At 39.3% G+C, this 26,987-nt stretch overlaps 1 non-coding gene across 1 annotated transcript; it reads left to right on the top strand.

The window, feature by feature from the left end:
- The first annotated feature begins 3,903 nt into the window (after window positions 1–3,903).
- On the top strand, window positions 3,904–4,006 carry LOC131203581 (U6 spliceosomal RNA). The gene has a single exon (XR_009156429.1). It is a non-coding gene; the product is annotated as a U6 spliceosomal RNA (small nuclear RNA).
- The last annotated feature ends 22,981 nt before the right edge of the window (window positions 4,007–26,987 follow it).

Raw genomic sequence — 26,987 nt, 5'->3', positions numbered from 1 at the left:
CACCTTGAACTTTGATGTCCCAAAGAAAAGTAATCTTTTTGTTGTTGCATTTCTTTTACTGAATTCATTTACTGAATTCATTTACTGAGTTTCAGAAAATAATATGAAAGATGTCTCACTCAGCTGCTGCAAAAATTACATGCTATGATCTGCAACAAGTAGCTTTGGAACTTTACAAGTTACCGTATATACTCGAATATAAGCCGATCCGAGTATAAGCCGAGGTCCCCAATTTTACCCCAAAAACTGGGGTAAACTGGGGACTCGAGTATAAGCCGAGGGTGGGAAATGAGGCACCTACCGGTTGGGGAAACCCTCCCTCCCTCAGCTGAGAAGGCTGGCGGCTCCCCGCCCCGCCCTCTCACTGCACCGGCAGGGCTTCCGTCCGGTAAAATGTGAAAAAAAGAAAAAAAAAAACTCGAGTATAAGCCGTATATACTCGAGTATAAGCCGAGGGGCTTAAAAAAAAAACCTCGAGTATAAGCCGTATAGACCCGAGTATAAGCCGAGGGGATGTTTTTCAGCACAAAAAACGTGCTGAAAAACTCGGCTTATACTCGAGTATATACGGTAATTTAAAATGAATGTTCTCAGTTCATTTATTTAAGCTGAATGTCTTTTTACCTAATGGAACATTCAACTGCATTGCTGTCATCTGTTGTCATAACAAAAGCAATTACCTCTGAGGATGTAAATAAATCCATAATTGCTCCTGCACCTACTTTGATAAATGTACTGATATTGAATTACAGAAATCCTAAAGGTATGCTGAAAACTCATTTTGCCTACCTATTATACATATCTGGTGTTGAGGCTCAGTATTATGTGAAGATGAATATAACTCCTATAATTTTTCAACCATTGTTCCTGCCAGCTGCCATATGGTTATTCTGCAGATACCTTTGATATAAAAATATTGTCATCTTCAGCATTTCAAGTAAAACTATTGAATGAATGATAGAAAGAGTTTTTATATCTTTCATGTTTTAAATATATACTCTCAAGTCTATTTCAACAAGTTTTATGCCATTGGAATAACTAATATTCTAATATGCAAGAAATTATAAGAATTATAAGATTTTCATAACAGTTTATAATTTTTTCTTTATATTGATTGTGGCAAGTGTTTATATATGAAGCTTTGGACCATTTTCCTCAATAAATCGATGAACAAGTATATTTTTGATTCATTTATTTCATTATATTCTCTTTATCTACTTTTAGGTCTTGTATGAAAAACATATCTTGTTTTACATCCTATGATAAAATGGTTTTCCTTTGCATTTTTTCCAGAAATGTTTTTTCCACTTCCATAGTCTAATCTACAATTTTGGACTTGTGAGACTTCTTTGCAGATGTTAATTGGGTCCAACCTACTTAGTTTTGATAAATCAGTTCAGTGTATCTCATCCACCAGGATTCACATTTGATATTTCATTTTGCAAGTATGCCTCCTGCACATAAATAGAAAATTAATAGTAAAGAGAAATCTGTGGAATATCTAAAAAGAAAACATGAAAATTAAAAAAATGTTATATTTCCTAAAAGCAATTTAAATTAATACCTGCAGGAATAAATTACAGAGATAACATGTCAAAAACTGATTTCTTTGGTGAAAGTTCTCTGCATTATAATGATAGCATTAACAATGCAACTCAAGACATGATTTGAAACAAAGAGATATGAAGTTTTAATTAATAGCAACAAAATACTATGTTTATATGCAACAATAAGTGTATCATGTTCCACTTATTTCAATAATCTAATATAAATTATAAGAGAATTTTAAAAATGGAGTATGTTATTATAAAATACTGGTAATAGCACCAATTGAAACTCACAGGTTTATTTTCTTTCAGAGGTATATCACTGATAACTGTTGTAGTGCAATCATGTAAACTGCTTGCAACATATGCTAGAACAAAATTATTACTATCATTGTTAAATCTCAATGTAAAAATTACAGTGCACGTTTAAACTTTAAACATTTCTATATTAGGCATTTTATATATTGGTTATGTAACCTTTTATGCCACAGGCTATCTCAAAAATGCTCTTCTCCAATATGAATTTATATAATAGATTGTATTTATGGTTTGTGAAATAAGACAGAATAGGACAAGAGACAGAGCATTACTAAAGTGGCATTGCATCTTTGGACACACTTTAATTATCTTGAGGTTTAGTTTGATTTCTTTAGGATTTTCTCAGGATTTCATTTATTTAGTTTGAATAATATTGATTAGATTTTGTGGACAAGAGTTGAATATAATCAGTCAAGTTTATATTCCAACTACTGATGCAGCATAAATTGATGAATTATAAAATCCAACTTGAAATTGACAGATTATACAAGCAAGATGGGCTATTTGAAATTGTAGGCCGGAATTCGAAACTTGGAAATATTAAAGAGGAAAATGTAACTGCTTTGGGTGGCTTAGCAAACTGAAATGACTCAGCAGACATAGCCTGCAGTACTGCACTCTAACCACTGGATCACCATGGCTCATAGTTATCAATAAAGAAGACACCTAAAAACACATATAAGTGAATAAATCAGCATTCTCTTTCAAGTCACAAATGACCAGACTCAAATTATACTATTTATGCAAAGGCCTACCTCTTTGGGAAAAGCTTTAATGATGGAAAAGCTGGAAGATAACCAGGCTCAAAGTGGATGGACTCAGTTATAGTGATAATGAGGGCACAGTTGGAAGTCTAAAAGACCACGTTATGGTCAGGTCATCATGGGGAAAAATCTGAAAAATCTATGTGGTCTCTCATCACTGATTTGATGGCACATCAATCAGTCAATAATCACTGAAATGTAGCAAACTGCAAGATAACTAATATTTAGATCAAACCTTTTCAGTGATAAGTAACAGGATGCAGTAAAATATCATCCCTCTAGCAAACAAAACCAGTGAACCATTCTGGCCTTGTCTGTGTTGTTCCCTAGCCTGTTCCAGATATTTCTACCTATTTCTAACTTATCTTGTGCTTTGCTATAAAATCTCATTAAGAGAATACAACACAGAAGACAACTGATAACTATAATGAAAAACTTGAGCACCTCAGAGGAAAGCAGTTCTAACTGAGCACAGGCCAGAGAATATAAGAAAAAGCAGACAGCTCGAATGATTTCTAGTAAATTACTAGATTGTCAGTTTCAGCTTAAAATGATAACATTTTGCCAATCTGACAGGTTTATTAGCCAATTGCTTTTATCTAATACATTTACAGACAAATAAAAAAGAGGTGAACATAAAATATAAATTAAACATCCAGAATCCAACATACACATTTTTAGCAAGCTCAACTTTAAAGCTTCAAATTATATTTAATTGTTACATTATTGCCAAGCATTTGATATTTTATGCAATTCATGTAGAGCTAAAAACCCAGTTGTAACAAACCATCAAAGATTAGAATGTGATTGGAAGGAATCCCATGTTCACATTGCCCTGTGCAAGCACTGTCAAGATATATTCTGCATAGGACCCTTCAACTCCAGTTTGGCATTGATCCAACTATCAGGCTTATTGTCTGCAACCCACAAGTTGAAAAGGAAAACAAAACTTTTAAAGATTACCTGAATCAATATCCAAACACCCCAGAGGAACAAAAGCAAACAAGCAAAACACCAAATGCCTCAACCGTTAATAGGAAAACAAGGGTAGAAATTGATTATCATAAAAGAAAAAACAAAGGCATAGAGAAACCTAACAAAAATAATCAAAGATTAATAGAAACCAAACATAAAACTCGGTCATAGAGTTATCTTCAGTCTGCCTACAAGAGGATACCAGGTGACTAGTTCAGTTTGGCTTCAAAAGAAGAGATCAAAATCAAGGGAAGCAAATGAGCACACTCATACTCATCAGAAATAAATTATACATCAGGCTGCTCACTTTGACAGCACGCTTACTAAAACTGGAATGATACAGGAAAGATTAGTGTGGTCCCTGCACAAGGAGGCCACAACAGTGACAACCAAGATCCTCATGGCCAAAGCTTTCTAAACAACTATAATGCTTTTTTGAGTCTTTTTGTAGGTGGTTATCTGTTTGCAAAGCAGTCACTGTTCACTTGTATCAAAACTCTGGTCATCTATTGCATAAAATTTTCTAACTAGTAGTTATGGACTACTCCATAGTTCAGAAATGCTCAGAGCTTTTCAATTCGACAGTGCAAATGCAGCCAACTATCAGTTTCTTGTTCAAGTAGGGAAATTGAATTCAATCATAACTACAATATATTATGGCAAAGATACAATGGCAGCCGATTATAGCAGAAGGAGAGGAAGGAGAGGACAAACCAGAAACAATGTATGTAAGCAAGTGAATGAGAAGAGAATCAGTTGCCATCTGATCAGAGTGGTCAATGTGACATGCTCTCTGCAGTAGTAATGGTGTGCCATAGATCAAGATATTACTTCTTTATTTCTATATCTTTTTCAAGTATCTTCAGCCAAAGTAGGAACGTTAAATTCAATCATTTAGCGGTTTCTGAGTTTTGAGAACTATGGCAACAGAGTGGTACTTTTCCCATTAAATATGAGATTTCAAATAAATATTCTTCAATCATTTTGAAGAACTAAATATCAGTTGTAAGCCTTTGATAAATTATATATTATTTTATCTGATATATAAATTTCTTTGTGATTAAGCACTGAGATATACATTAAATAAGTAAATAAGTATATATTGTATTACTTAATATTGTATTTTTATTGTATTTCACCTTACATACACATCGAATAGGACATAGCCTGTATTGGTAGGACCATATCCTAGAAAATAAATCTAATAAGATCTTAAACTGTTTACTATTAAAGCATTGTAGCAGGCTTTTGAAAGTGATTCCCTCCCTCCTCAATATCTTACTTCTTCAGAATGAATTTTTTCTACTATCGTGTGCCAAACTTTACACTGATCTGTTTTGTTCAGCTTCTTTCTCTTAATATATTGTACTTTCTTTTTTTGTTCTCCTGATGGAATATTGAGTAAAACACATATTCATCAAATTCCTCTCTTTTGGATGTTGATTTGCTTTTAAAATATCATAGTAGGTATTATTAACACAATCAAATATTTCTGGAATAATAAAATATCACAAATTGCTACGCTCAGGCCACTTTCATAGTTTTAATCAAAATTTGTCCCTTGTATAGCATTTGAAATAATTCTATCCTGCACTTTTTCTTCTTAATAAGAATTCTACTACATATATCTACAGTAATGATGTGCATCTATCAAGATAATAATATCCCAGGAGCAGTATACTATTTTAGGAATATGAACTGAGTTCAGTAGCTTTGTGTAATTTAGTGCACAACTTTTTTCAGGAAGCTTTGTAAAGCTGAAAAATCAAATCTTTTATAAACTGAATGAGTTATTTGGAGATAGGACATAATAGTTACGTTCTTTCAATCTAAGGGATATATATTTATGGAAGAAAACATCCTTTTATTCTTCCATTCATTTTTTTCTTTTTTTTTTCAAACAAGAAAATTTTGATGAGATTTTCATAGACAGAGTAAGAACTTGCCATTAGATCCTCCTTCTGATTATTCAAATATCAAAATATCTCCATTTTTAATTATAAAATGGCCAACAAATATGTGTGACTAATAAGTTCCATTTCACAAACATCTCCTCCCCGGTTCCGTCTACTTCATTTAAGACCTGAGGAAGACATCATTGGCGAACTCTCCTTATTTGGGTAACATGAACAACGGCAACTTAGTACCCTGAGCCACTTTGAGAAAAATGACATAGTAAAGAAATTTGACAGCATCCTTTCTGAGAATAAAAAACCTCTGACAGAAATTGAATAAAATCTGAGAAAATGTAAAGAACTTCAGCATAGTATTAATGTATACAAACACACAGAGAGACAGAGAGAATGAGAACATAATTGCAGTGCATATGTCAGTCTTTTTTCTCTTGTTCAGAGAAGAAACATGTCATGGTAATCACCAAAAACAATGAAATGGAAGGATATTTGGTTCTGCATTTGAAATTGTAAAATCATAAGTTTATATGATGGTGTTTCACACATGGAAAACGTTTTGTAATGGCCATTAAGAATGGGAATGATTGTTATAAATTTCTTCCATTAAAAAAACATTTTCTTTCTGAAAATCTGCTTGGGTTTTTGTTCCTGTTTAAAGAATGCTCGAACAAAGTACAAGAGGAAATACTGAACTGGCACACTTCAATTTAATTAAAATACCTTCCTTTCATGGAAGGTTTCCTTTGTTTCAAACATAAAAGAATATCTAGCAATCCAAAATATTTTTGTGTACAGGTAGTCCGCGATTTATGACCACAATTGAGCCCAAAATTTATGTTGTTAAGTGACACATTTATTAAGTTTTGCCCCATCTTATGACCTTTGTTGCCACAGTTGTTAAGTGAATCACTGCAGTTAAGTTAGTAGCAGGGTTGTTAAGTGAATCTGGCTTCCCCATTGACTTTGCTTGTCCAAAAGTCACAAAAAATGATTACATGACCTTGGGACATTGCAACCGTCATAAGTATGAACCAGTTGCCAAGCATCTACATTTTGATCACAAGATCATGGGGATGCTGCAAAGGTTGTAAGTGAGAAAAACGGTCAAAAGTAACTTTTTCAGTGCTGTTGTAACTTTGAATGGTTACTAAATGAACTGTTGTAAGTCGAGGACTATCTGTATTCAATTCTTTAAATATTTAGCAAAGCAAATAAAATAGAAATGTGGAATTTGTAATTTTTAACACAGTGGAAATATAGTACAAGGAAGACTGTACATCTTAGGTCTTTATGCATCATATTGAAGCTTTTCATAGAACCTGTAATGTTTGCTATGAATATAATGCAATATAGAGTTAAGATCCAATATAAATTTAAAATCCAATATAAATTTAAGATCCAATTTAAATTTAAGATTTTTAAGCAAAGTTTATTGGATTTAAATATACAGTGCTTAAATCTTGTATTAGATTACAGGGAATAGTTTAGTAATGAATTAATATAAATGTTTGAGTAATGCACATTTCAAAAACCACTACAAAATGTTTCTGTAAAAAGTAGCCCAGTGCAATACAAGAAGTAGGGGAGGGAGACAATACATTTTAAGAAGTGTACTTCATGTTGTTGAAATGAAAAAGTGAATTCTAGCTCAACTCAATGCATATGATGGTACAGCAATCTAATAATGGTGACCCTTTGAGAGCTGTATGCAATGAAATTTCATTTTAATGTATGCCAATTAGTGTACATTCAAAGTGACAATTATTATTATTATTATATACAGTTATTCTAAGTCTAAGTTTAATCTAACAGAATGGGTATATAATCATTAATCCCTAATACTTGGGACCCTTCAGTACTTTTGATATGGTATTCTAAATATTTCCAAATGAGTTCTTTGTTTGTTTGTTTGTTTTCCTGGCTTCTAAGTACCATTCATTCTTAAAATACATGGTGCAAAATCCTATGGAAAATTCTATCATCTTTATTATGATAATCTCTCTCTTTTTAAAAATCAAAAATAATATATACCCAATTAAGATAAATTAAGCCAGTGCACAACTTCTATCAGTTTAAGGACAATACATAGTTTTGAATAGCATGCGAAAGATTCTACAGTGCCTAAGCCACTTCTATTTCCCTCCATTTCCCTAAACCAGGGGTAAGGAACCATGCTGGCTCAGGAATTCTGGGAGCTGAAGTCCACAAGTCATAAATGGGCCATAGTTGGGCCATAGTTCCCCACTTCTGTCCTAAACAATCTCTCATTCAGATAGGGTAGAAATTTGGTGTCAACAAAATAGATGATGGTGAGTGATATATTTCCAATCCTTGAACTAACAGAAACATCCAAACCTCCCACCTCCCCCATCACTAATATTTTTTCTTGGAAACTGGCTAATTCATTTTTATTGTAATTGTTCAGTAAAGCAAATTAGATTTAGTTTTAAATCTTAACTGTAATGTCTTACTATAGTTTCCTTCTTTCTATGCAAAGGCAAGGATTGTATCTCTGAGACTAGCCTTCTCACTTTGCCAACCATATTCTGAGTGTCTAGTCCACTTTTCTTCATTAGATTTTTCATTATGAGCTATTTGTCCTCTAAGTGTCTGTTCTCTGGCAGATAAAGAAAAGTCTTATCTGATAAGTTTTCCTTTTCTTTTTCAAAATTCAGAAGGGTTTTGCTTTTCTGCTTCAATTTTTGTTTTTAATTCAATCATGGCTCAAACATATTTGCCTTCTTTAGTAAAAATGCTTTTGAAATTGAACCCATGAAATAAGCACAACAACTTTAAAGGGAGCAAATTCCATGAGAATGCTTATTTCGCTAGATTTAAAAGAAAAAGAAGAATCTAGCAATTTCCCACTAAACAACTTTCAAATATATATAAGATATTTCAGTCAAATTTGTATTAGGGTCATAGACATAAACATATCTAAGAATTCTATTAGCACTTAAATTGACTTTTTTTTTGGTGTAGATATATGCTTTATTTGATTGGTTTCATTAAGATAAATTTTGTAGTCGTAGTAATGTCTTTTTCTTATTTATACCACAAAGGCATCTTATTAGCCACTATTGGAAGGGAAAGGACATGCAAGATGCCTCAAAACATGTTCTTGTCCAATGCAAGAAAACATTCCTCAATTGAACTGGCAGATTAAATGTTGGTTTGAGGTCTTGCATTGAGAGATCCCCTCAACAAAGCAGAACTCTTGAAACTGGCAGCATTTCAAAAGGAACCTTTATTGGAAGATAGTGATAGCAAGGAAAATAGGCAGGATCTGAAGTTCCTGTGTGAATATAGAATAGAATAGAATAGAATAGAATAGAATAGAATTTTTATTGGCCAAGTGTGATTGGACACACAAAGAATTTGTCTTGGTGCATATGCTCTCAGTGTACATAAAAGAAAAGATACGTTCATCAAGGTACAACATTTACAACACAATTGATGGTCAATATATCAATATAGATCATAAGGATTGCCAGCAACAAAGTTACAGTCATACAGTCATAAGTGGAAAGAGATTGGTGATGGGAACTATGAGAAGATTAATAGTAGTGCAGATTTAGTAAATAGTTTGACAGTGTTGAGGGAATTATTTGTTTAGCAGAGTGATGGCATTTGGGGAAAAACTGTTCTTGTGTCTAGTTGTTCTGGTGTGCAGTGCTCTATAGCGTCATTTTGAGGGTAGGAGTTGAAACAGTTTATGTCCTGGATGTGAGGGATCTGTAAATATTTTCACAACCCTCTTCTTGATTAGTGCAGTATACAGGTCCTCAATGGAAGGCAGGTTGGTAGCAATTATTTTTTCTGCAGTTCTAATTATCCTCTGAAGTCTGTGTCTTTCTTGTTGGGTTGCAGAAGCAAACCAGACAGTTATAGAGGTGCAAATGACAGACTCAATAATTCCTCTGTAGAACTGAATCAGCAGCTCCTTGGGCAGTTTGAGCTTACTGAGTTGGCGCAGAAAGAACATTCTTTGTTGTCCTTTTTTGATGATGTTTTTGATGTTAGCTGTCCATTTTAGATCTTGTGATATGATAGAACCTAGAGATTTGAAGGTTTCTACTGTTGATACTGTGTTGTCAAGTATTGTGAGAGGTGGAAGTATGGAAGGGTTTCTCCTAAAGTCTACCACCATTTCTACGGTTTTGAGTGTGTTCAGTTCCAGATTGTTTTGATTGCACCACAAGGCTAGTTGTTCAACCTCTCGTCTATATACGGATTCGTCATTGTCTCAAATGAGACCGATCACTGTTGTGTCATCTGCGAACTTCAGTAGCTTAACAGATGGATCGTTGGAGATGCAGTCATTGGTATACAGAGAGAAGAGAAGTGGGGAAAGCACACAGCCTTGGGGGGGGCCTGTGCTAATTGTACAGGTATTTAATGTGATCTTGCTTAACTTCACCTGCTGCTTCCTGTTTGTTAGGAAGCTTGTGATCCACTTACAAGTCTTTTCCGGTACCTGTAGCTGGTTTAGCTTAGTTAGAAGAATGTCTGAAATGATGGTATTGAATGCTGAACTAAAGTCTACAAAAAGGACCCTTGCATAGGTCTTTGGAGTCTCAAGATGTTGTAGGACAGGGGTGTCCAAAGTTTTTTTGGTGAGGGCCAAATACAGAAAAATAAGCAAAGGCCCGGGCCACACCATTGAACGGGGGGGGGGGGCTAATTTTTTTTCGTACCAGTTCTGTGGGCGTGGCTTATTTTGGGGTGTGGCTTGGTGGTCATGTGACTGGTGGGCGTGGCTAACTGCTCATGTGACTGAGTGGATGTGGCTATGGGCATAGAAACTACTCAGAGGGCTAAAAAAAGTAAATTTTGACCATCCTCACATTTATGCCCATTGCAGCATTTTTAACAACCATATCACTCATTTCACAACTGCTTCTCTTCACCACGGTTACAAGATAGGGTGCAAAATGTAAAGATAGTTGTAGGTGTGAGGACCAGTCAAAAGTGTGAGGACAGGTCAAAAATAACTTTTTCAGCCCTCTGAGTAGTCCTTATGCACAAAATGCTGCAACAGGCATAAATGATGACCGGTCATAAGTGTGAGGACTGGTCAAAAGTGTGAGAACCTGTCAGAAATCACTTTTTTCAGCCGTCTGGGTAGTCCCTATGCACAGTTTAGGCTTAAGTATACGAAAGTTTGGTGGTTGAGACACGAAGGACTTCACAGAGATGGCTATCAGTCATTCTGGATCTCAGTCTGCTTTTGTTCTGATTTAACAGAGAAAATGTTTGTTCACATATGTATGTTGAGCCGAACAGGCTCATCATTCTTTTTGCGTGGCGTATCATCAGAGGAAACTTGGCATGATCCAAACTCTGATAGAAGTCAGGGAGGGAGAGAAGCTGATGTTGACTCTTCAGAGAATCATCTCATTGCATTTCAATCAGTTCTAACTGCAGACTCTCCTCCACTTCTTCTGCATCCACCAGGAAGGGGGTCGAGAACAGCTTGATTTGTTTTTCAATGACAGAAAAATCTTGAAAACGCTGGTTGAATTCTGTCACAAGAGATGTAATTACAGAAACATATTTCTCCTTTTTAGCAGAAAGGTCTGCCTTTGGAAAAGCAGACTTGATTTCAGACAGCGCAGGGAAGTGTGCAGTTTACAATATGTGGATATCATCTTCATTTAAGGGGAGAAAATGTTTCATATTCACTCATCTTGGCCAGGGGTGTCCAAAGTTGGTCTCTTTAAGACTTGTGGACTTCAACTCCCAGAGTCCCTCAGCCAGCAAAGCTGGCTGAGGAACTCTGGGAATTGAAGTCCACAAGTCTTAAAGAGACCAGGTTTGACACCCTGATCTTAACTTTGTTTTGTATTTGGTATGAACTTGAAACTCCCTTCGTTATTCCCTGCCCAAGGGGTGGAGGCGCGAGGAGCCTCGCCAGGCGGCCCGAGGAAGGCGAGGGTAGAACTGCTGGGGTCGGGCATGGCCAGCAGCTTCTTTCTCGCTTGCCGCCTCCTCCTCCGCCCCCTCCCTTCATTATTCCCTGCCCAAGGGGTGGAGGCGCGAGGAGCCTCGCCAGGCGGCCCGAGGAAGGCGAGGGTAGAACTCCTGGGGTCGGGCACAGCCAGCAGCCTCTTTATCGCTCGCCGCCGCCTCCTCCGCCCCCTCCCTTCGTTATTCCCTGCCCAAGGGGTGGAGGCGCCAGGAGCCTCGCCAGGCGGCCCGAGGAAGGCGAGGGTAGAACTGCTGGGGTCGGGCAAAGCCAGCAGCCTCTTTCCCGCTGGCCGCCGCCTCCTCCGCCCCCTCCCTTCATTATTCCCTGCCCAAGGGGTGGAGGCGCGAGGAGCCTCGCCAGGCGGCCCGAGGAAGGCGAGGGTAGAACTCCTGGGGTCGGGCACAGCCAGCAGCCTCTTTATCGCTCGCCGCCGCCTCCTCCGCCCCCTCCCTTCGTTATTCCCTGCCCAAGGGGTGGAGGCACGAGGAGCCTCGCCAGGCGGCCCGAGGAAGGCGAGGGTAGAACTGCTGGGGTCGGGCACAGCCAGCAGCCTCTTTCTCGCTCGCCGCCGCCTCCTCCGCCCCCTCCCTTCGTTATTCCCTGCCCAAGGGGTGGAGGCGCCAGGAGCCTCGCCAGGCGGCCCGAGGAAGGCGAGGGTAGAACTGGTGGGGTCGGGTACGGCCAGCAGCCTCTTTCCCGCTCGCTGCCTCCTCGCCTGTTTCTCGATGGCTGTCACTGCCGCCACGCGTGTCCGACATGGGGAGGTGCGAGCAGCCTCACCAGGCGGCCCGAGGAAGGTGAGGGCAGAACTGCCGGGGTCGGGCACAGCCAGCAGCCTCTTTCCCGCTCGCCGCCTCCTCCGCCCCCTCCCTTCATTATTCCCCGCCCATGGGGAGGAGCCGCGAGCCTCGCAGCGAACCACCGGGCAAGCACCGGGAGGCGGCCGAAAAGGGCCATATTCAGTTATACTTTCAAAATTTGCTGCGGGCCAATAAAAACTGACCCGCGGGCCGCAGTTGGCCCGCGGGCCGTAGTTTAGACACCCCTGTTGTAGGATGTAGTGTAGAGCCATATTAACAGCATCATCTGTTGATCTATTTGCTCGGTATGCAAATTGCAAGGGGTCTAACAGCGGATCCGTGATGGTTTTCAATATTAATATTAATTATTATTAATTATTAATTAATTAATTATTAAGCAATTATTAATATTAATATTAATATGTTAGGTTAAAAGTTGTTTGTCAAAACCCCTCCCTGCTGCTCAGTCTGACGCGAGCCAATTCCCAGGTATGAAGTTGTTGTGGGAACTTTGAGCTGAGAAGGTACTAAAATGTTGTTCTCATCTCTTCAGAACTGGGACAAAACAGATGGCCTCAAGCTCGTCTCCTCTCCCATTCCCAGGAAGATACATCAAAGTGTATAAGAACCAAAGCAAGTAACATATCATAAAAATACCAGGGTTTCCCCCTTCCGCCAGAATGGCTGCATCTGTTGTGACCCAGACCCAAGTAGGTAGTAATACTTAGTCCGTGGAAAAAACAAACTTTATTTGAACAGCTGGGAATTACTTCATTCCCAGCATTGTTCAACTCAAAGTAAAACAAATGCCTCCCAACACAAATTCTTCAGTTATCTCACAAACCTTAGTCCAATTAGGCAAACAGCCAAAAGTCCTTCCTGGCAAACATCCAGAAGCCACAAAGACAAAGACATACATGAAGCAGAAGATGAAGCAGAAGATGCAGCTACAACATTGTTTTCCGGCAAAGCTGAAACACCGGTGCTGATCTGTTTTAAGCCTTATGGGAGGGGCAATCATCTCTTGGCCCTACTCCCGAGTTGTTCTCTCTGCTTGAGCTGCTCTTGCCTTCTGGCAGCTCTTCTCATGTGTGCATTAGGAACAAGCACCTCCTGTTCCTCTGTCTCACTACTATCAGTCTCTGGAGGCTCTGGAGTCCGCACCTCACTTCCCAATGGCCCTGACCTCACCTCAGCCTCATCGCTGTCCGACTCCGTTGCCAGCTCCGTAGGCTGCTGACGGACCATAACAGCATCCTGATAGGGATCTCTGGGGACCTGACAGTTGGTGAAGTCTTCTTACAGTATATCACTAATGGAATCTAACTAACTCCAGACAAAAGTAATAAGCAAATTACTGCCTAATGGTAAGTTAGTCCATAAATGGATCTAGAAGTAATATAAAATGACATTTTTTATATTATATTCGATATCCCAACTTCATGAATCTTATTTTCTGAATGTTATCTGCATTCTTTTTTGTCTTGCAATGTATTCCAAATTTTTCTTTGTTATAGAAGCTTTTGTTCAATATGCCAACTTTAATGAAGCATAATCAAATGCCAATTGTTGCTTTTCTTTGTCCAAGATTGTTGCTTCAGTAAAAGAAATGCCAAATTTCTATTCTGTAAAGATGTCTCACCATAGTAAGCCTCACCCTGTCTCCTATGATAGATTACAATGGCCAATACATCTTAGGTTACTTCTATAAAAGGAAGCTTGTTTCATTGAACTTTTGACAATTTTAAGATTATCATATCCTCAACCAAAGGTGCAACTTGTGATAAGAATTAAATTCTCCTACTCAAGTCCTTGTGATTTACAATTAACGTAGGATTTCAATTTCTTATTATGTAGAATGCCATTTCCGGTGCACTATAAAATGTTAAGATGTTATGGGAAATTGTCAGTCACAGGAATAAAATTGGGAAAACATATTTACAATGATGTCCCGAAGCAAAAATGTCTATGTTTTAGTCAAGGTAAGAATGAACTCAAATGGTTTAAACTATGGAGGGTACTTCTTTAATTAGTCTGTTTTTAAAACAAATAAATGTAATAGTAAATGCAATTTAAAAATAAGACCAAATATCTAAGAATATGTTAGGCTAATCCCTGCAGAAAGTTTTAAAGAATCATCAGCTGATTGTCATATTTTCCATTGCTCTGGACTGCATTTAACTGGGGAAGTTTTAGAGGCTTCCAGGTCAAATGAGAGAAAACAAGAACAGAAAAAAAGCCAATCATATTTTCAGATGCATATATAATTTTTAAATGTAATGTTGCCATTCATGCAAAACACAGTCGAACTAGATAAGGTAATGGTTTAACATTTGTACAGCTTTCTGGGTGTTCTCCATGCTTGTTCAACAGTATTTATTTGTCTTGGCAATGCAAATCAGGAATGTACAAACAGAGCTATGGCAGGGTGTTAACTTGCAAGAACAAAGCCTAGCTAATATTTGTAGTCCTTCCCACTTCCATCCTCAATAATCTGACTTTTTTCATATATTGCCTTCTCTTTATAAGATTATTATATTTCACAATACTGAATGCAACAATTTATGACCACAGAATATTACATGATCATTTCAGTAACTAATGCAAAAAATAAACAGCTTTTAAGGAATATCCAGGTTGCTATAAGCATGCTGTCAAAAGGGAAGGAAGGCAAAAGACCAACCATTTTCAAATATTGCTCCAAATTGGCAAAGAACATCTGATTTTGCTGCCAAAGAGGGTTTCTTGGCAGCTGCCTCGCTAGCTTGATTAGGAGCAGCTAGGAAGGACCCAAGACCAGTCTCGGATGACTGTGGACACTCCTGAGGAGTGGCTTCCTTGATCTAAGAGATTACTAATCTGAAGTCATTTGCTTTTGCTTTTCTATTCAAGGGTACATATGCAATGATCATATGGTCTAGTATCTTCTTGTAGGATGCAACTATTTGTGACATCCTTGGTGCTGCCTGAGCTTGGTTGATTGCTTGCAAATTTTCATTATCCAATTAGGCAACTTCATCAATTTACTGCAATAATAGCCCTGATAATGTTACCTAGTTGGATAACAAATCACTGGTTAGCTAAGTTGGGTAATGGGTAATGCATTCATGATGTTACTTAATTTGGTCATGAAACCAAGCTCAGAGAGTACCAACGACACCACTGTTCAACCCTGAGCTACATATATTGTCTTCTATTAGAGCTAAGTAGTCACTAGACTTCAGTGGTGGGTTGCTACCGGTTCGCTTTGGATCAGGCGAACTGGTAACGGCAGCAGGAGGCTCTGCCCACCTGCCCAGATGTCTCTGAACATGTGCAGAAGTGTTGCAAGCGTACCACAAGCAAACCAGTAATGACCAGATTTGAATCCCACTACTGCTAGATTTTGCTTATAATGTATTTCTACTAAATAAATCAATTTTCTGGTTATCGTTATAAAACCTGCTTCACTAATATTTACCTAGTTCATATTCTTGTTGATAGGAACAACTGCATGTATACCTGGAATGTTTCAGCTGGTGTCTTCTCAAGGCTTTCCAAGAGCTGCTAAGAGAGATGCAGTGGGGAACAGAAAGGATGCAAAATAGAATAGAATAGAATTCTTTATTGGCCAAGTGTGATTGGATACACAAGGAATTCGTCTTTGGTGTATGTGCTCTCAGTGTACATAAGGAGAATAAAATACATTCTTAAAACCTAATTATATAGGTTTGAATTTATTCTATGTTTTAAAATTTCAGTGATTGGAAAAGCCAAGTTTTTTTAACCTATTAAGCAAATAATTGTCCACTTGGGAGATTTTTATATAAAGAAAATGCAATATGCTTCAGGATGGCAGTTTATCTATAGTTGCATGATACATATAAGAACTAAACATTGTAGAAGGTAATCATACCTGAAGGATTCTTAATAAAAGAAGAAGAGGGGAAATTTCTGGATGATTTTACTAATTGTTATGCAGAAATATGACTTATTTCTTTTGCTATTTTCAAAGGATCTAAAAGGTAAGTCTACCATGGCTGGATTGTAAAGTTAAGAATTTTTTGTAATTCTTTTCTGCCATCGAATGGTCATCTGGAGTTTTGCACACAAGTTCTGGTAGCGCAAATAACTTTAATGACCAAAATATGTATTGTTTTCTTCTAAATGCCTTCTTTAGTGCTATATATTACTGCAGATGCCTCTACAATGTTTGCTTCACTATCCCAAATAAGGAGTATTATCTGCCTAAAAAGAATCCTTTTTCCTATGTTTATCTGTTTAATGGATAATATATATCTAAAGGATGCAGTCTGGGTCTCTTTATTCTGCTTCAGTAAAGATCTAGTTCAAATCTCATGTTCACAAAAAGTAAAGTAAATACTATTCTATTTTTCTTTTAGTTGTGATGCTTTTAGATAATTTTCCCATACTGCAGCCTTCTAAGGCAGCCAAATGTGCATTTCACAACTACAGAAATGCTCAAAGGTGTAAAGATAGTAAAACTTTAAGTATGAAATACTAACACAAGATTGTGTATCCATGGCAACTGCATTTGCTGCCTAAAGCGTAAAGGACCCATAAAAGATTACCTCTTCATTATATAATCAGTACTCCAAAGAAGGACATCTAGAACATGTCTTAGGCATCATTAATAGATGCTGCACGATTATGCAAGAGATTCGTTTTACTCCAGGGAATGACTAATTTCTGAGCATTCCTCCTCAGGTCAGCTTCTGAAAAAGGAATTCTGTCAGTGGAAAGCATGACTGCATTACTAGAACAATTAGTTCAGTTCAAATACCCTTCTCATCTGATAGGGCTATTATCTCATGCACTGTGATGGAATGTAGTTTGGAGTTGAGAGAGGGGAGGGCTCCTTCCCAAAGGGCAAAGAGACAGTGGAGCTTGGAATGTCTGGTAGGCAGGAACGTGGCATAGACAGACTGACAGATACACAGACACAGACACACACAGAGTTCATAGATTGTATCTATAGTTATCCAGATAATTGCTTTAGTCTGGCCAGGCAAACGGTAATAAATAAATTATTCCGAAGTAACTTCATGTTACTTGCTCTTGGTTCTTTGGTGTTTTCATAGATATAGGTGTTCTTTTCTCTTTCTATAGTGCATCTTTACATGCATGCATATTTTCTATTTTATTTTGGTCATAGAAATAATTATAATTACTGTAAAATAAAAATAAAAATAAAATATTACATTGATAGAACAAAATAAGGTAAAGATAAGTGTACTAACCTAAAATTGTGAGGTACATAATTAAAACCTGAGAGAAAGTTATAAAATTGCAATCAATTTTATAATGAATAATTTAAATGTTATCGATAACTAAGACAGATAACTAGAAAAGAACATAACTAATATAGAATTTGTAAAACTTGCATGAGAATGTAAACTTAATTTATGTTAAGCCTTCTGAAACCCTGTTAGGGTTTCTTGAGATTATGACAATTATTATCTGACTGTAACAAAATAGTAGCAAAACATTTATGCATAGAATAGTATATGTGTATTTAAAAAGAAAAAAAGGAGGAGGAAAGAAAGAAAGAAAAAAGAAGCGACAATATATTGTAGGAGAAGGACTGGCAGATGGTGCAGTGGCCTGCAGGTTAAAAGAAGAACCAGGCTAGAGTTTCTGCATTGCCACTAGCAGACTATAAAGGAAGAAATCAGTTCAATTAGAATTAAATGTGTAATCCTGGTCTTTCACTTCTGGTAATATTAAGTTATGGAAGCCAAAGTAAGGCAACACCACCCTTCTCTAAAAGGGTGCTGGAAAAAATATTACAGCAAACAAGTGTAAAAGCTCTTCTGACATCTTGGAAGACACTGTGGAGGTAATGCATGGAAGCAACCCTTTTTTTATGGATTCTCTAAATTAATATATCGTAGACCCTGACAAAGATAATTTTGTAGGGCATATTTTATTTATTTATTTATTTATTTATTAAACTTTTATACCGCCCTTCTCCCGAATATATATCTCTGGCATGTGGTTGGAAACATGTTTTGGCCTGATCAAATTCCATTGGATTCAAAACATCAAAAGTGAAATCCATAATGGCTTAGGGAGGCACCAAGTGATTTTTGCCAATTAGTCTAGAATTTATCTTGAAGAGTCAAAGAAGCCAGACAACCTTGGTTGAAAATTTATTTGTGCCAGTAACTAGCATGTGGCATTTGGGCATGAGTTTTCATTAGAACCATTCTATATTCAGCCTAAAAGAACCAAACATGGTTTCTTGGGTAGTTTGATTAGAACTTCTAATGGTTCTAAATTCTTATGTGCACATATCTGGAAGGCGTAAGACAGCTGTGATATTACTTTGGCCTCAAACTAAATTTTTGGTCCAACTAAACTTTTAGTTTTTAGGAGAGAAAGATGGAGGGTGTGCTCTCATGTGCCAAGAATCAGCAGAGAATTATGTGCATTTCTTCCCTTAAGAAATGGCTTGAGGTCTACTCTTACACTGGACATTCTGCTTGGGTGGATCAGCATATTAAAAACTCAAAGGTTATGTTTTAATTTTGTTAGCAATTTTAAAGGACTGCACTTCTAGTAATAATATTACCGAAATGATCTCTTTATTCCTAGAAAGGGCAAACTTACTGTTTCATCAGTATTAAGAAAGGTAGATTAGACAGACAGACAGACAGACAGACAGATAGATAAATGAGAGAGAGAGAGAGAGAGAGAGAGAGAGAGAGAGAGAGAGAGAGAGAGAGAGAGAGAATGCTGTGGTCCTCCAGCAGCCTGCGGAGCTGGCAATAGAGTTGGACAGCGATGATGCTGAGTGGGGCTAGGGCCATTGGGGAGTGAGGTGCAGACTCCAGAGCCTCCAGAGACTGACAGTAGTGAGGCAGAGGAACTGGAGGAGCCTGTTCCTAATGCACACATGAGAAGAGCTGCCAGAAGGCAAGAGCAGCTCAAGCAAAGAGCACAACTTGGGAGTAGGGCCAAGAGATGATTGGCTCCTCCTATAAGGTTTAAAAAAGACCAGCATGGGCGTTTGGGCATTGCCAGAAAACAACTTTGGTAGCTTCGTCTTCTTGCATTTATTTTTGTATCAGTGTCTTCTGAATGTTTGCCAAGAAAGGCCTTTGGCAGTTTGCCTAATTGGACCAAGGTTGGTGATAGGACTGAGGAATTTGTTTTGGGAGGAATTTGCTTTAATTTAGTTGAACTACACTGAGAATGAATTAATTCTCAGCTGTTCAAATAAAGTTTGTTTATTTTTTCACTGACTGAGTTTCCTACTATCTACTTGGGCCTGGGTCACAACAGATAGATAGATAGATAGATAGATGATAGATAGATAGATGGATAGATAGATAGATAGATAGATAGATAGATCTTTAATGGCAAAAATAAGAGAGCTATTTTCTAATTACAGTTTCTATATCTGCTAAGTTTGAATAGGATTTTATATTTCAGCAATTTTATGAGATCTGAATTCCTAATTAAAGTCTTGTATAGAAACCAAGAAGTACTAAACTGCTATCATGCATTGTGACATATTTACAATATTCTAAATGTACAGAAAATTAGTATATTAGAAATTAACTGTATAACAATCTTCAATCAATGAAATTTCATTTAAATGGTCCACCTTAAAACACGAGTTAACAAGAGTTAAAGAGTTAATGAATTACTTTATTTACAACATCTTTTTTCTCTTATTGTTTCAGCTTATTTAAAAATATCAAAGCTGTTTTCTTAAAAGAAGGAGTTTTAATAAGACATGTGGCATAATGTATTTATCCTTTACTATTGGTATAAACCTAACTTATTTCTTAATGTGATAATGAATCCTATAAAATATAATATTAATTTTCTTTTGATTTAATATTACTGTTATGTATTCATGTTTGTACCTTTAAATATTTGAGCGGGAAATCAGCACGTTGCTGATTGGACGAAGCCTCCAGCAGAACTGTATAAAAGGAGAGGTTTTTCCCCCAGCCTGTTGCTGGGTTCACCCTATATTAAAGAGCTGTTGTCACTACCCTGGTCTCCAGCCTCGTTACTTCCCGAACTTAACATTGGCGACGAAGGTGGGATTTCGAGGCTGAGGAGAACCAGAACCGAGCTGAAGCACGATAGACCCGAACCCAGCAAACCCAGGGCAGAAAAGCGGAGATGGCCAGTTACACTCCGCCCGCACCGTTTGACCCGGCTAAAGAGAAATGGGGAACGTATATGACCCGTTTCGAAAGCTTCCTAGAAGCCAACGAACTGCACGGAGTTCCAGATAACCGAAAAAGGGCTTATTTCCTAAGCCACTGTGGTCCGGAGGTCATTGATATCGCGGAAGCCCTGGCAGAGCCAACGCCGTTGCAGTCGGTGTCGTGGCCAACTTTACAGACTTTACTAAAAAACCACTTCGCACCAACGCCGTCCAAATACGTGCGGCGGTTTGAATTCGGAGAGCGAAGACAGATGGAGGGCGAATCCATCGGTGACTACATGGCCGCCCTAAGAAAAGCGTCCAAGGACTGCGGATACCGTGACCTAGACGAGGTGCTCCTCGAGCAACTCATCCGAGGGGTCAAAGACATCCGTTTGCGGCGACGGCTGCTAGCAAAGAGCAACCTAACACTGGCCAACGCTCTGGACGAAGCCAGAGCACATGAAATGTCCTCCCAAGCGGCAGAGACACTGCAGAAGCCGGTCCCACAAAAGGCGAGCGCGAAGGCAACTCCGGTGCACCAGGAGGAGGTTCAGACCGAATCCGACGGTGAAGATGAGGAAGGGGTCTGCCGCACCGAGAAACGCGACAAAGGGGACCGAGACGAATGCGGAAGCTGCGGGGGTCAACACCAGCGCCAACGCTGCAAGTTTAAGGACGCGACATGTCGGCGGTGTGGGAAGACAGGGCACCTAGCCCAAGTTTGTCGAGCGGCCCAACCTTCCCGCCGAAAATTCAAATCGGCCAATCAGAGCGCGGAATCGGCAAGGCGACCCGCGATTGGCTCAAACAAAAAAGGCGCGGATTCCAACCAAACAACGGTGGTCATAGGCCGCGCCTCGACTCAAGTGGAGAAGAAGATCTTCACCAAGCCAAAAATAGAGGGAGTACGGTGCCGGCTTGAAGTAGACACGGGATCAGTGATCACCATCATGTCCTGGGACACTTTGGCGAAGTCGCTGCCGTCCGTCGCGAAGCGCCACCTGCAAGCACAACGGCTACGAGTCCACGACTACCAGGGGAATCGCATCCCTGTTCGAGGGACCACCTCCGTCCGAGTCGAGTACGGTCCACACAAGAAGACCCTGCCCATCACGATCGTCGAAGGAACTCTGCCCAGTCTGTTGGGACTAGACTGGTTTCGTGCCCTGGGCATGGGAGTGACGGGCATCTACAGAAGTGACTGTAACCTGAAAGACATTCTCTTTAACGAGTTCGAAGATGTCTTCAAGGACTGCCTGGGCAAGTACAAGGGGACCCCTATCTCCTTCAACTTAGACCCCCAGGTAGCCCCCATTAGGCTTAAGGCGAGGAGAGTCCCTTTTGCCCTAAAACCAAAAATCGATAAGGAGCTGGACAAGCTCATAAATCAGGGGATTCTGGTGCCAGTCGATCACGCAAAGTGGGAGACGCCAATCGTCACCCCAATAAAGTCGGACGGGTCAATTAGAATTTGCGCTGACTACAAGGCGACGCTTAACAAAGCCTTACAGAAAAGCGCTTACCCGGTTCCCGTGGTGCAACACTTATTGCACTCTTTGGGGCAAGGGCAAGTCTTTGCGAAGTTAGACTTGGCCCAAGCCTACCAGCAACTGCCCGTAGACGCCCGCACAGCCGAAGCCCAAACGATTGTAACGCACAGGGGGGCATTCAAGTGCACCCGATTGCAATTTGGGGTCAGTGTGGCACCAGGGTTGTTCCAAAACCTAATGGAACGACTACTGCAGGGGCTCCCAGGGGTAGTCCCCTACTTTGATGACGTCCTAATTTCAGGGGAAAACATGGAGGAATTGGGGGAGCGTTTAAGGAAGGTTTTGGGGATTTTCCGGACAGCCGGTTAAAAGTCAAGGCAAACAAATGCCAGATAGGGGTCGAATCCGTCGATTTCTTGGGCTACCGGATAGACAAGAAAGGAATTCACCCTACTGAGAGCAAGGTCAAGGCAATTAGGAAGGCTCCAGCGCCTAAAAATAAAGCAGAGCTGCAGGCATTCCTGGGGTTGGTGAATTTCTATGCGGTCTTTTTAAAGAACAAAGCAACCGTTGCGGAACCGCTGCATAGGCTCTTAGGAAAAAATACTGTTTGGTCTTGGGGAAAGACAGAAAATAGGGCTTTCGAAGCAGTAAAGAACCTGCTCTCAAGTGATAGCCTGCTCATCCAATATCACAACTCACTACCCCTAGTGTTGGTTTGCGATGCCTCCCCTTATGGGGTGGGGGCTGTGCTCAGCCATAGACTACCAAAGCGGCACAGAAGCCCCTATAGCTTTTTATTCTAGAACGATGTCCTCCCAGAGAGAAACTACAGCCAATTAGACAAAGAAGCACTAGCCATTGTGTCAGGGGTTAAAAATTCCACAGTATGTCTTTGGGCGGAATTTTGAAATCGTGACTGACCACAGACCGCTACTAGGATACTGGCTGGCGACCGCCCAACGCCTGTGGCACTTTCGCCACGCTTGACCCGATGGACTATATTCTTGGCAGCTTACTCGTACAAGCTGCAGCATCGACCAGGAAAAGAAGTGGGGCATGCAGGCGCGTTAAGCCGATGCCCACTACCAGGCGACTGAAGACCCCACTCGGGGACGCCCATCCTACTTATTGACTCTTTGGACTCTGGCCCAGTCACATCTAAGGAAGTGGCTCGGCATCATACGGGACATTGTGTTAAGGACTGTACTCGGTTGGGTACAGAGAGGGTGGCCGCTGCGCGGGCGAGCAGTTCAAGAATTTGTTAAAAAGCAGATGAGCTCTCGGCTCAAGGGGTGCCTGTTATGGGGTGATCGTGTAATAATTCCTGATAAATTAAGGGAAAGGTATTGGACCTCCTCCACGAGGGTCACCCAGGGATCGTAAGGATGAAGGGTTAGCTAGAAGCTATGTGTGGTGGCCACTCATGGACGCAGAGATTGCTGAGAGGGTAGGGAAATGCCAGGCTTGCCAAGAGTCAGACCTCTACCCCAACGGCCCCAGTCAGGAATGGGAAAAGCCCCAAGGGCCCTGGTCAAGAATCCACATTGATTTTGCTGGCCCTTTCCATGGCCAAACGTTCCTAGTGGTGGTTGATGCATTCTCTAAATGGTTGGAGATCATACTCATGAAATCCACTACGGCCGAAGCAGTAATCGCAACCCTCGCCACCTATTCGCAACTCACGGGTTGCGGACACTCTGGTGTCCGACAATGAGCCTCAATTCACGGCAGCCCAGTTTGAAGAATACCTGGCAGAGGAGGGCATCCGACATGCCTCTCTGCGCCTTTCCACCCTCGTCGAATGGCCTTGCAGGCGTTCCGTCCGGGCGCTAAGGAGGCATTGTCCAGGCTCAAGCCAGGTGACTGGCAAACAAAGATAGACTTTTCCTAGCCGTCCAGCACAGAACCCCAAGCACGGCCACGGAAAAGCCCAGCCGAATTACTAATGGGACGGAAACTCCGGTGCCCACTTGACCGTTTGAATCCCATTACCGCCAGAGAGGTTACAAGGGGAACTAGAAAAGACAAGGAAATGAGCATAGGCGACCGGGTGTGGGCCCGTAACTATGGGGACGGCCCTAGTTGGTTCATGAGCCAAATAATAAAGATAACCGGGCCAAAATCGTCGTGGTAGAGCTACCAGACAACCGAGTGTGGGCGCCACATAGATCAGTTAAGAAGCGAATAACTGATCACACCGAACCAAATGAAACAAATCATGACCAATACCAATTTGAATCCACAGCTGACAATGACCGGGAGGCGCAAGACTTAGCTGAGGTCCCAGAGTTCCAGCGACGCCATCAGGTTCCGAGGGAAACAGCTGGGAAAGTTTCAGAAGTAATCCAAGGCCGGATGGCCAAGAAAAAGAGTCAGCCCATAATCCAGAGCCCGTTGGCTCAGAGAAAGAGCTGGGAGGAGAAAACAGCCCCTCCCACCAGCTCAAAACACCACCCAGAACTGAACCGCGCAGGTCAGAAAGAACTAGGAGGCATGAGGTTATTTGCGTGACTACGTCGAAAAATAACATGTAAATAAATATGTAAATAGAGGCAAAGTGTTTTCTGGGAGGGGAGGAGTGTTATGTATTCATGTTTGTACCTTTAAATATTTGAGCGGGAAATCAGCACGTTGCTGATTGGACGAAGCCTCCAGCAGAACTGTATAAAAGGAGAGGTTTTTCCCCCAGCCTGTTGCTGGGTTCACCCTATATTAAAGAGCTGTTGTCACTACCCTGGTCTCCAGCCTCGTTACTTCCCGAACTTAACAATTACCTTAAAATTTTCTGATATTAATGGTAACAATATTTCTATCATATTCTTAGTTCTTATATCTGTCTACATCTTTCTAAATTGTAAGCCATTCTACTTATATTTTCAGGTGCTAGTTCCTCCATTATTTTCACTTTATTTCACAAATAATAAGTAATATTTTTCCTTTTATCTATTCTGAACAAACTTCCATTCTGTTAATAATTTCTATAGTAGTTTCAGTCATTATTTTCTTCTTTTAGTCATTTTATTATCTCTAGGTCTTTATGAATTATCTATAAGAAATGAACCTTTTTCAAAAATTGTTCATAATACGCCTGAGGCATGTTAAGCTTTCTTAGTTGTTCTTAATTTTTTCTTTAACCTTATCTTTTTCTTTCTTTTTTCTTCTTCTAAACTCAAAGGTTTTAAATTCGCTGGCAACCAAAACTCTTATTTCATTTCTTTATGAGTTTATTTTATTTGAATGAAATGCATTCTCCATTTTTCTTGATAGTGTCAATTTTAATTAACTCATGTAATAATAGTTCTGATCATAATCATATGCAATTATTACCATTTCTAGTTCTCCACATCACTTCAGTTAATAATATTCTTGATTAAGAAAAAGTTTCATTAGTTACCCGCCTAACATGTTTTACAGCAATTTAAATTCTTGACTCCATAACTTAAAATTCATTTATCTCCATATTCTAGTCTATAAATTGAATTGGTAAAATTCATAGAGTTATTAGAGCCTTAAATTACCAATCACCTCAGTTATTTTTTAAAAAATTAGAGAAACCTTTTGCTTATTAATATGTTACAATTCATTCTTTCTATTTTTAGAATAAGGAGACACTAAAATACAATTCTAAAGTCAAGGTTTCAATATATTATTATAATGATGAATAATAAACACATAGCAACAATTCTTCCACAATTAATAATATTTTTTAGATTTCTTTATTTAATCCATTTAAACTGTCCATCTCAACAACTCTTTACATTTTGGTACTGAAAAGAACAGCTTTTAAGAACTAATCAGATACCATTAAAAAAACTGACAGACTCTGACAAGTGTTAATTGAAATACCCCTTTAATCATTAGACTTTTTTATTAAATCTAATTAGGTACACTCTTTCCAATATGTGGATTTCTTGCCAAAGTTAACAACTTAACAGAAGGTACTTTAAATTCTCACTTTGAAAAAGAACAGAGAGTGATTAACTCAGATATTAGTATCTGAGCTTCCATATTAGTAAATTGTGGAAAACCTTATATGTAAATTCCCTTTAGTTTTATACAGTAGATTCTACCTATGCATGTAACATTTTCTCTTGCTGTAAATTGCTATGGCTGTCAAAGTCATTTTATTACTTTACAATTCATATGGGTAATTTTAATGCTTAAGATGTCAAATTAAATCTACCTTTGGAAGCAATGAGCCAAAAAAAAAACCCTGCTATGCATCCTACTTTTATTTGAATGATTGGGAGTTTGATTTCATTCAAATAAAATGGGTACATTTGATTCAAATTGCCTGAAGGGTAATTAATCAAGGGACTATCTGTTTGACAGCCCTGCTATAAATCATATGCTGAGATCATAATAGGTAGAAAGAAAGAAAGAGAGAGAGAGAGAGAGAGAGAGAGAGAGAGAGAGATTGATTCATAAGTTTTTATGGGTATAAGTATGCAGGTCTTGGCGTATTCGGGTCTTTTCCCGTGTAAGGTTGAGAGTATCCTGGCAATATTTCGACGAGGTCTCACTCATCATCTTCAGGCTGGTGCTTTCGGCTTCGTGCTTGTGCGAGTAAAGCATGGTCGGAGCTGCCATTTCTCTATAAATACTGGGGAGGTGGGGAGTGTTGCTGTGAGCGGGTTGGTTGGCTGTGTGGTTGCATCTTGATTGGCGTGGGTGTTTGCAGATTGGTCAGCTGTTTTGTAGCATCCTGTGTGGGTGTGGTCCTAGTCTTTTGTTCCTGAGCTTTGGTGTTGTGGCCTCTGGAGTTCCGTAATGTGATGTCTTGAGCAGATGACTGTGACACACGCCAGGAACACATGACAAGACCTTGGACTCGGAACCAAACAAAAACCCGGGATGCTGCATCACAGCCATCTGCTCAAGACATCTGCAGATTAGAAATTTGAGGACACATTGTTGTCAATTAATATATGTTTATACAATTGTATTTCAAGTTCCCCTGAAAAAGCACAGCAGCTGTTCTTAATTGTGCCACACTATCCCAGATGTGTTTTGGCAACCCACACTTTACAGCT

This window comes from Ahaetulla prasina, chromosome 8 (genome assembly GCF_028640845.1).
Source record: "Ahaetulla prasina isolate Xishuangbanna chromosome 8, ASM2864084v1, whole genome shotgun sequence".
Classification (NCBI taxonomy): domain Eukaryota; kingdom Metazoa; phylum Chordata; class Lepidosauria; order Squamata; family Colubridae; genus Ahaetulla; species Ahaetulla prasina.
This window is presented reverse-complemented; position numbering and strand designations above follow the sequence as displayed.